Source organism: Eurosta solidaginis, chromosome 3 (assembly GCF_040869045.1).
Source record: "Eurosta solidaginis isolate ZX-2024a chromosome 3, ASM4086904v1, whole genome shotgun sequence".
Taxonomy (NCBI): domain Eukaryota; kingdom Metazoa; phylum Arthropoda; class Insecta; order Diptera; family Tephritidae; genus Eurosta; species Eurosta solidaginis.
In genome coordinates this window covers 161,586,474-161,595,344 of record NC_090321.1, presented here as the reverse complement: position 1 = coordinate 161,595,344, position 8,871 = coordinate 161,586,474, and positions in this window count along the sequence as shown.

Genomic DNA, 8,871 nt, shown 5'->3' with positions numbered 1-8,871 from the left:
CTGCGACCTATTGGTCTATTGTGCCCTCATTCTCTTTACAACACTTCATCCAAGCCGAGTTCTCTGATAAAATCCAGAATGGTTCTTGGCTTCAGAGAATGTATGTGACTATTTTCTAATTTGGATGATCCTGGGATCCTAAGCCTTCGTCTCGCGACTGCATCACATTCCTTCAGGATGTGTTCTGCAGACTCATCTTCGGCATCACAGAATCGACAGAGGCTACTAGCCGATATACCCAATTTATGCATATGGCTCTTTAGCCTACAGTGACCTGTGAGTATACCTGTTAAAATCCTAAGGCTAACTTTTGGGAGATTAATCATAGCCTTATATCGCATTGAATTGTACCCTCCTATTAGTGCCTTTGCCTGCCGAAGTCCTGGACTTTCACGCCAGTGTTGTTCTCTGAGGCACGCCTCCTTTTGTCTAAATTCCTCCCTTATTGTATGTAACCCTATTGGGACCATAGGCTCGGGACCTATTGGCTTTCCGGCCGCTGCAGCTCGTCCGCTCGCTCGCTACCATCCACTCTCCTGTGTCCAGGTACCCATGCTAGACGGATGGTGTTATTAACTCCTAGACTGTTTAACCTCTCTACGCACTCAAGGACTGTTGATGATTTAATCTCAACTGATGATAATGCCTTGAGTGCAGCTTGACTGTCGCTGAGTATAGCGATTTTCTCGTTGGTATATCCCCGCTGTAAGTTTATCTCTGCACACCGGCTTATGGCAACAACTTCGGCTTGGAAGATGCTCGGATATTTTCCGAGTGGTAGGGATATTTTGGTTCGGGGGCCGACGATCCCCGCTCTTATGCCCTCCGGTGTCTTCGAGCCATCGGTGTACCATATTATGGTGTGTTCGTGGTGAAGCGCTTCAATCCTGGAAGTGTCCCACGTACATTTGTTCCCCAGCTCTATTTTGAAGCGCTTCTCAAACTTAATTATCTTCCTCGTATCATCTCTGGGAAGTTGGATAAGTGGAATCTGCTCCTGCAGCTTCGCCATGCTCCGTGACTGTATCACTTTGCCTCTTCCATATCCCTCTTTAGCTATGTTTACTAAAGTTCTCCTGGCTGCCTGCTCAATTATTATATGTAGAGGCGTTAACTCAATCAGCACCTCTATTGCTGCCGTCGGGCATGTTCGCATAGCTCCCGTAATGCAGACACACGCTAAGCGTTGAAGCTTCGTGAGTGATTTTTGTACGGTCACCATGGTTGTCCTTGATGCCCACGCAACTGCTCCGTACACTATGATAGGTCTCACTATCATAGTGTACATCCATCTTAGGATCTTTGGGCTGCATCCCCAGGATCTTCCTGCAATACGTCTGCACACCATTATTGCTCTTGTAGCCTTTGATATGGTATTGTCGACGTGTTTCCTCCATAAGAGCTTAGAGTCAAACGTGACTCCCAAGTATTTCACCTCAGTCGTGTACTCCATCTGTACTCCCTCCATTGTGATTTGCCTAATCCCTTCCAGTTTTCTTTTCCTGGTGAAGGGCACAATGGATGTCTTGTTAGGGTTGATACTAAGCCCTACCTCATTACACCATTCTTTCGTTAGCCTCAATGCCCTTTGCATTATGTCGCAAAGGGTGCTCTCAAATTTGCCCCTTACAATGATAGCAATATCATCCGCGTACCCCTGACATCGGATTCCGTTTTCTGAGAGCCTCTGTAGAAGTTCATCTACTACCAGGCTCCACAGCAGGGGTGACAGGACGCCCCCTTGCGGACATCCTTTCGTTGTTTTGATCTCTACTGTACCGTCCCCACTTGAGGTTTCGGCAGTCCTCGTACGCAATAAGGCGTTTATCCACATACGGATGGGACGTTGTATCTCTCTTCTCTCGAGTGCCCGATTCACACTTTCGTGTGTCGTGTTGTCGAAAGCCCCCTCTATGTCCAAAAATGCGCATAGCGTTATCTCCCCGCACTCGAACGCACTTTGGATTTCTGTGGACAGTTGATACAATGCAGTTTCTGTCGACCTGCCTGTCCTATATGCATGCTGATCTCGATGTAGTGGCATTCTATCGAGAACCTTTGATCTGATCTCGTGGTCTACAATTTTCTCCATTGCTTTTAGAGCAAAGGATGTCAGGCTTATAGGCCTAAAGGACTTTGGGCTAGAGTAGTCCTTTTTTGCCACTTTAGGTATAAAGACCACTTTTGCTCTTCTCCACACTGTTGGGATGTATGCCAGTGCGAGGCTATCCCTCATAATCCTGGCCAGGTGTGGGATCAATTCCTCTCCCTGCTGCAGAAAGGCTGGATATATGCCATCCACTCCCGGAGATTTGTAGCTCTGGAAAGACCTTACTGCCCACTTAACTGTGCTGTCGCTGAAGAGTTCTTTGGCGAGGTTCCAATCTGTGGGTGTCGGTCTTACCTCTCGAACCTCCTCCGGCGAGGTTTCCGAGAATGCGTCCGGGAAGTGCGCTGCAAGCAGGGCATGTGCTCTTTCCTCCTCTGTCCTTGTATAGGTTCCATCGGGGAGTTTCATCGATAATCACGTCTCCCTTTGGTCCTTGGCTAGGGCTTTATGAAGCCTTGCTGCCTCTGGAACTTCTGTTATGCCCTCGCAAAATTTCCTGAAGCTCTCTCTTTTAGCTTTCCTAATCTCTTTGTTATATGTTGTTAGATTTGCTGTGTACTGCTCCCAGTTTCCCGTGCGTCTCGCTTGGTTGAAGAGTTTACGCACGGTTTTCCTCATTTCCCTCCCTGGGCCCTTTGATTCACGACAGCTAGAGTTATACGCTTCAATAATCACACTGTTGAAGTTGTTAACCCTGATCTCTAATTCCATATAACTTGTTCCTCTGTTCCTATTCTCTATAGTAGCAAGATTTTCCTGTATTGTATTTCTAAACATATCCCAGTTTGTGTTCCTGGGATTTCGCTTTGGTGGTCCTTCTAGAGGTATAGCCCCGATGACAAACTGGATAATAAGATGGTCCGACATGGAGGGTTCAGAGGAAACCCCCCATCCCGAGACCAGCTCATCAGCCAGATCGTTACCCAGGGTTATATCCAGGACTTCCTCTCTAGACCTAGTGATGAAGGTTGGTGAATTCCCAACGTTGTATATACTTAGGTCATTACTAATAATAAATTCAAGAACGGACTCACCCCTTGAATTGGTGTCTGAGCTGTTCCATACCTCGTGGTGCGCATTGGCGTCGCATCCCATAATTAACGGTAATTTTGCCCGTCTGCAATATTCCGTCAGTTTCTTCACACCCTCTGGAGGGACCTCGTGGTTATCTCCCGCAAAATAGGCCGCTGCGAAGACGATGTTCCTTGGCTCTCCCTGTATTTCCATCACCGCCTGAACTGCTACGAGGTCTTGACTCATAAACTCTGTAATGCAAAAGTAGTTAATGGAATTGTTAAGCACTACACACGCTCTTGGTCTTTCCTGAGAAAGATCCCAAATTACCTTATTATTTCTCTCTTTTAGTCCTCTCACCTGACCCTTATACACCCAAGGTTCTTGGATGAGTGTTATGCCCAGATCTTCCGAGGCGAACCTGCGTGCTATTACTGCCGAAGCAGCTTTAGCATGGTGCAGGTTGATCTGAGCAACCTTTGTGTGTGAGTCGGTCAGAGCTGAAACCTTAACAGCTCGTCCTCACCGGACAGCCGCAGGGTTTCCTCTCCTTTGTCCTCTAAACCTAGGTTCTCTAAATTCAGCCCTTCCAGTAGCTCCTGTGTTGAGGGAGCTTGCGTAGGCTCCTGACCGGTGATTAACCCGGGTGTTGCGCCTATGGCTGAGGAGACGCTGGCTGGGCACTGGGTGGATGTTGTTGGTGCCTCTGGGATTTGCTCCCCAGTGATCTGCGATTGTGAGTGGGTTTGCTCCACACTAGCTGGGGCTTTTTGTTTCCAGGGTCTGACCGGGACAAAGCTAAACCGGTAGTTCACCTTGAAACCAGCTTCTTTTATTTTTATAAATGATGCCTCGTCGATAGCTACGTTTACCCGTAGGCCTCCCTCCTCGGCACTGCTGCTGATTATACGCCACAACGCGACATTTAAGAATGTGTTCTGTGTCTTCAGCAGTTTAAGCGCGAATTCCTGATCATTGCTCCTGGAGAGATACATAGTGACGGTATGCGTCGGTGGTATATCATCCCCTTTCCTCGTAATAAGGGCAGGGCCCTCCCAACCCTGTAGAGTTGGTGTGATATTAGTCAGCCATTCGGCTGTTTGCTCATCCTTGCAGTCTACAAGGAGTAGTCCTGGTCTAAAATATACACCGCAGAAGGCCAGAGATTGCTTTCCCCAACCCTTCGATACCTCAATCATTATGGTATCCTGCAGCCGTGTCAGCTCTTCCTGGCTCAGGACCTCCGCCGGATATTGCCTTGGAAGCACCGCCATTCGTATGCCCTTTAAAGCATCCGAGTAGCCTTGCATTCTTGGCCTCACTTGTGAAGTTGATGCACCAGGTGCTGGCGGCGGCGCATTTGCCCTACGCGAGGTGGAAGGTGTGGGGTAAGCCCTCTGTCCCCTGGACTGTGGTGCGTCCTCCCGTCTTGCCTGACCTCCTCTCAGGTTGTCAGCGGGAGCGCTCTGTTTGTTGTTACGGCTTTGTTGGTGCCCGCGGTTATATGACCCGCGGTGATGCGATGCATGCTCGCCCCTCGCCGTTTCTCGCTCGCCACGCCCTGATTTCCGGGCGGGCGGGTTTTTCTTACTTGGCCTCATGTGCTGCAGTGCCTTCTCGCGTGCACTGTCCGGAGTCCTTCCTTGCTTTAGGTACCGAAGATACCACTTCTTACCTGCTCCACTTAGCCCGATTCTTCTAGGGTCGTCAAAGCCATCTGGCTCTCCCAGTTCGGGCCAGCTTGCACCATGATGCCGCTCTGTGCCAGAGTCCGCGAACGACGATAACCTTGCTCTGGCATTTGCGTTCTTATTCGGCGAACGACTTTCATGTCCCGTGTATGACCTCTTCCTTCCTCTGTCTCGCTCGACCTTCTCGTCCCTTGGATTGGATCGTTTTCGTCCCCCTGGGTACTCGCGGTCACATTCTTCACCCAGATGTCTTTTGGCCGCTGATTCTCTGCTGCTGTGTCGATGCCTATCTCTAGAGGGTGAGCGTTTGCGACTCTCCCGCTGCTCTTCCCTACCCCCCGGGTTCTCCTTTGCCGGTTTTCGCAGTGGCTGTAGCTGAGTGTGCTTTTTTCTTGGGTGGTTGGGTGCCCCTTTTCCGGGCTCCTATCGCTCTTCTTAGCCTCTGCTCGGCTTGGCCCACTGGTGGTGATTAACCCACCGTGGTGTGGTTTGGCGCTGCTCTCTGGTTTCGTGGTGCTGTGCCCACTGTGCTGTTCACTTTTGTTGGCCATGACATTCTTCACGGTGGTGATTGACCCACCGTGGTTTTGTTTGTCCTCGCTGACCGTCTTGGTGGTGCTCTGCCCACTCTGGCGCTGGAGTCTGGTTGCCGTGTCCTTCTTTACCTTTTTCACCGTCTCGCTCCCGGACGTTTGGTCATCGTCGTCTCTGGCATGCTCCTCGAAAAGGGCAAGTTCTTCCGCCGTCAGGTTTAGATGACTCAGGGAGTAAGTTCTCTCGCCCTGTTTTTCTCTTCGGCGTTTGTTGTTACCGCCTCTTTTAGCATTTGACCTCATCTCTTTTCCTTCAATTTGTTTTTGTTGTTGGTTTTTATTATTTATGTTTGTATTCATCATCTTTTTCGTACGATCACATGCTTGACTTGGCAAGCGTAGTGATCTATTTTAATATATAGGGGAACTCGGTTCGTCCACCGCGGCAGAGCCCCTTGACGCGGTAAGGCCATAGTTACTCCCCAAGGCGGCCCGGTGTCAGGGAGGCGCCGTTATAATACAGCCGGTGTTGTAGACCTCCTGGCTGCAAACCAGTCCAATGGGCACGGTGTCGCATAACACCCTGGATTAGGAGGTGACAGTTCCTGGTTACCGCTCGCATGCGCGACGAATCAGCCGGATGTTAGTAGCCAGGCTACCACTATCCGGCCGGCTCGCAATCACTTACGATCGGCGTAAGCCCCTGCACCACTACAAGGTGCCTGTCCTCGCAGGGGACACAAATATAATAAGAGCCATCAGCCTGCTACCAGCTGGAAATCAAAAAATTTATGCCGAATGTTTTCTACGAGGGACATTTTTGAATTGTCTCCCATTTATCCATGCGGTGTAGGCACCTTATGCAAATGTGATTTTTGGAAAGAGAATTAATTAATTAAATACAATCGGAAAAATAAAAACAACTACCCCACGAAAATGTATAGAAGACATTTTATGCACATCGCGCACAAAAAAAAAAAAAAAAAACAGCGACTACCTCATAGAAAACATCGAGCAAATGTCTACAGTGTCTTATATTTATCCTCTTTGATTCCACTACTAAAGCCTAGTAAACCAGTAGCGAAGATACTGGAAACCGCCTTGTTCACTCATTTCACAGCAAATCTTCGCCTAGCCACCCACCAACATGGCTTCCGCAAAATGCATAGCACCACCACCGCGCTCAACGCCATAAAAACTCAGATAAATAACAGACCAATCAGGAAAAACCCCATCACAGGACAGTGTTCGTGGCACTTGACCTGTCAAAAGCTTTTGGCACAGTCAACCATGCCACGCTACCCCAAGACATAGAAGGTTCACACACTTTCGCCCTTGTCTAAAAAGATGAACCACAAATTATTGAATGGTCAGCAAGCGTCGGTTCAATTTAGGAAAGAAATCTCAACGCCTAGGAAAATTAAACAGGGGTACCATAGGTTGGTTTGTTAACCCCGCTTCTATTTAATATCTACATATCAGCACTCTCTTCCCCACGAGAAGGGGTTACAATCATTTCCTATGACGACGACTGCACGATTATAACAACGGGACCTGGCTCTTCAATAGATGAATTAGTTTCTATTAGGCTATATCCCCGATCTGTACAGTTTCTTCACCTCGCGCAATCCGGCATTATTAGCTACCACATCCAAGGCCACTCTAGAAGAGATAAAGAAACACTGCTAACCGCGTACAAAGCAATTGGCAGGCCGGCCATGTGCTACGCGCCACCAGTTTGGTGGCCTGATCTTGCAAACACATACTGGAAAAGACTGCAATCTGTCAAAATGCTGCAATCAGAACTACCACGGGATGTCTCCTTATGACCCCCGAACACCACTCTTACTTGTCTAGAATCAACCCCGACATACGTACGTAACGTATTGTAACGAATTTCGGGGAATTGCGATTATTTTGTTGCTAACGTTCGGATCGCTGTACTGTCGAATAAATAACTCCAATATTCAGTATTGCAATATGGTTTTTATTTAATATACTTTGGGCGTAGTACAATTATATCACGTACTTCACAAAATCGTGTTTAAATCAAACTGATTAGTCATTCTCAGCTTGCGCTTCTTTTATACTTTCTGTTGCCTCGTCCGCATATTTCTACTAAGGTCTAGACGTTTTGCCTTCTAGAACTGTTGTATTTCCTGCTTGGTAATTGAGCTATATGCGTATGTATGTGTAAGTAACAACTGATGACTACATGTGTGTCTATGAGCTATTTTTTCATTCATTTCATTTCATTTATTAAAAGAAATATATATTAGCACAATAAGATCATGTATGATCTTTTATAGTACAACAGACATTAAATAACAGGATAATAATAAAACATTCAAGCTTTAAATTTAAAACATCAACCTAACCTATTTAAGGTATATAAAATAATATATGATGGGAACCAAAACAGATCCATAACAGAGATGCTCATTACAATTCAAAAAGAAAAAAAGAAAAAAAAGTTCAACATTACCAAATATTCGCTCTCAACGCTTACAAAAAACAATTAGGAAAATAAAAATGAACTTAGTATTAAAGTCAGTTATATGTAAATATACATAAAGTCTGCAGTAAGCCATTTTCGGAAACAGAATTGCTAGTTGGGTACCAGAATACTTAAAATAATAATAATAGCCGTGTTTTTTTACACACGAGTATACGTTTACGTTTGCGCGTGAAATAAAACGCCTATCCTCGCTTAGATAATGCTTAGGAGACCCATCTAGCGGCAGCGTTTAAATAACTAGCTACAGCCACAGGGTTTACCGAAAAGCGGAGACACAACCCTCTGATGGCCATAGGGTATAACATATAGCTGAATCAGTTGCGATGAATTGTGGACACACATAGAATACATAGAATTAATGTAGAAGGTGAAATATAAACACATATTTCAGTTACATCTGAGTATAATGCGTATTGAAATTTAGTAGTGCACATTTTATGCGCAGCAATTTCAGAGGTGTATTTAAAGTTTGACGCTTAGCAGTCCATATAAAGTTTAAGCGTATAGACGTTTACGTGTAAAAAAAAACCCGGCTAATAATAATTGACTAGAAGATATGAAGGTAAACACAGTTTCGAATCAAGACAGACATTCATTGACGAAAGAACGAATATATAACATTCTTCAAGTTGCCTTTAGTTAAGCTATTGCGAATTGAGTTCGGGATGGAGTTCCATATGCGAATAGCATTGACAAAGAATAGCCTTGCAGAGTTCAAATAGTTGTAGTTTGGTAAAACTATGTCACATATGCGAGCAGACTGCGAGTGAGTCAAAAAAGCTGGAACTGAATTTAAAACCTATTTTATTTCGACTATGACTATGCGCCAATGTGTTCAGCAAGTGATAACTTTCTGAGCGCACCGTTGAGTAGTTACGATCCTCTCAACGGCTGGAATTTTACGTCAAATTACTGAACAAAAACATTTTTGGCTACATTTGCTCAACGAGTTTATTCAGCTGGGTAATTGTATACATCAGCATGACACTCATACTTCACGTCAAA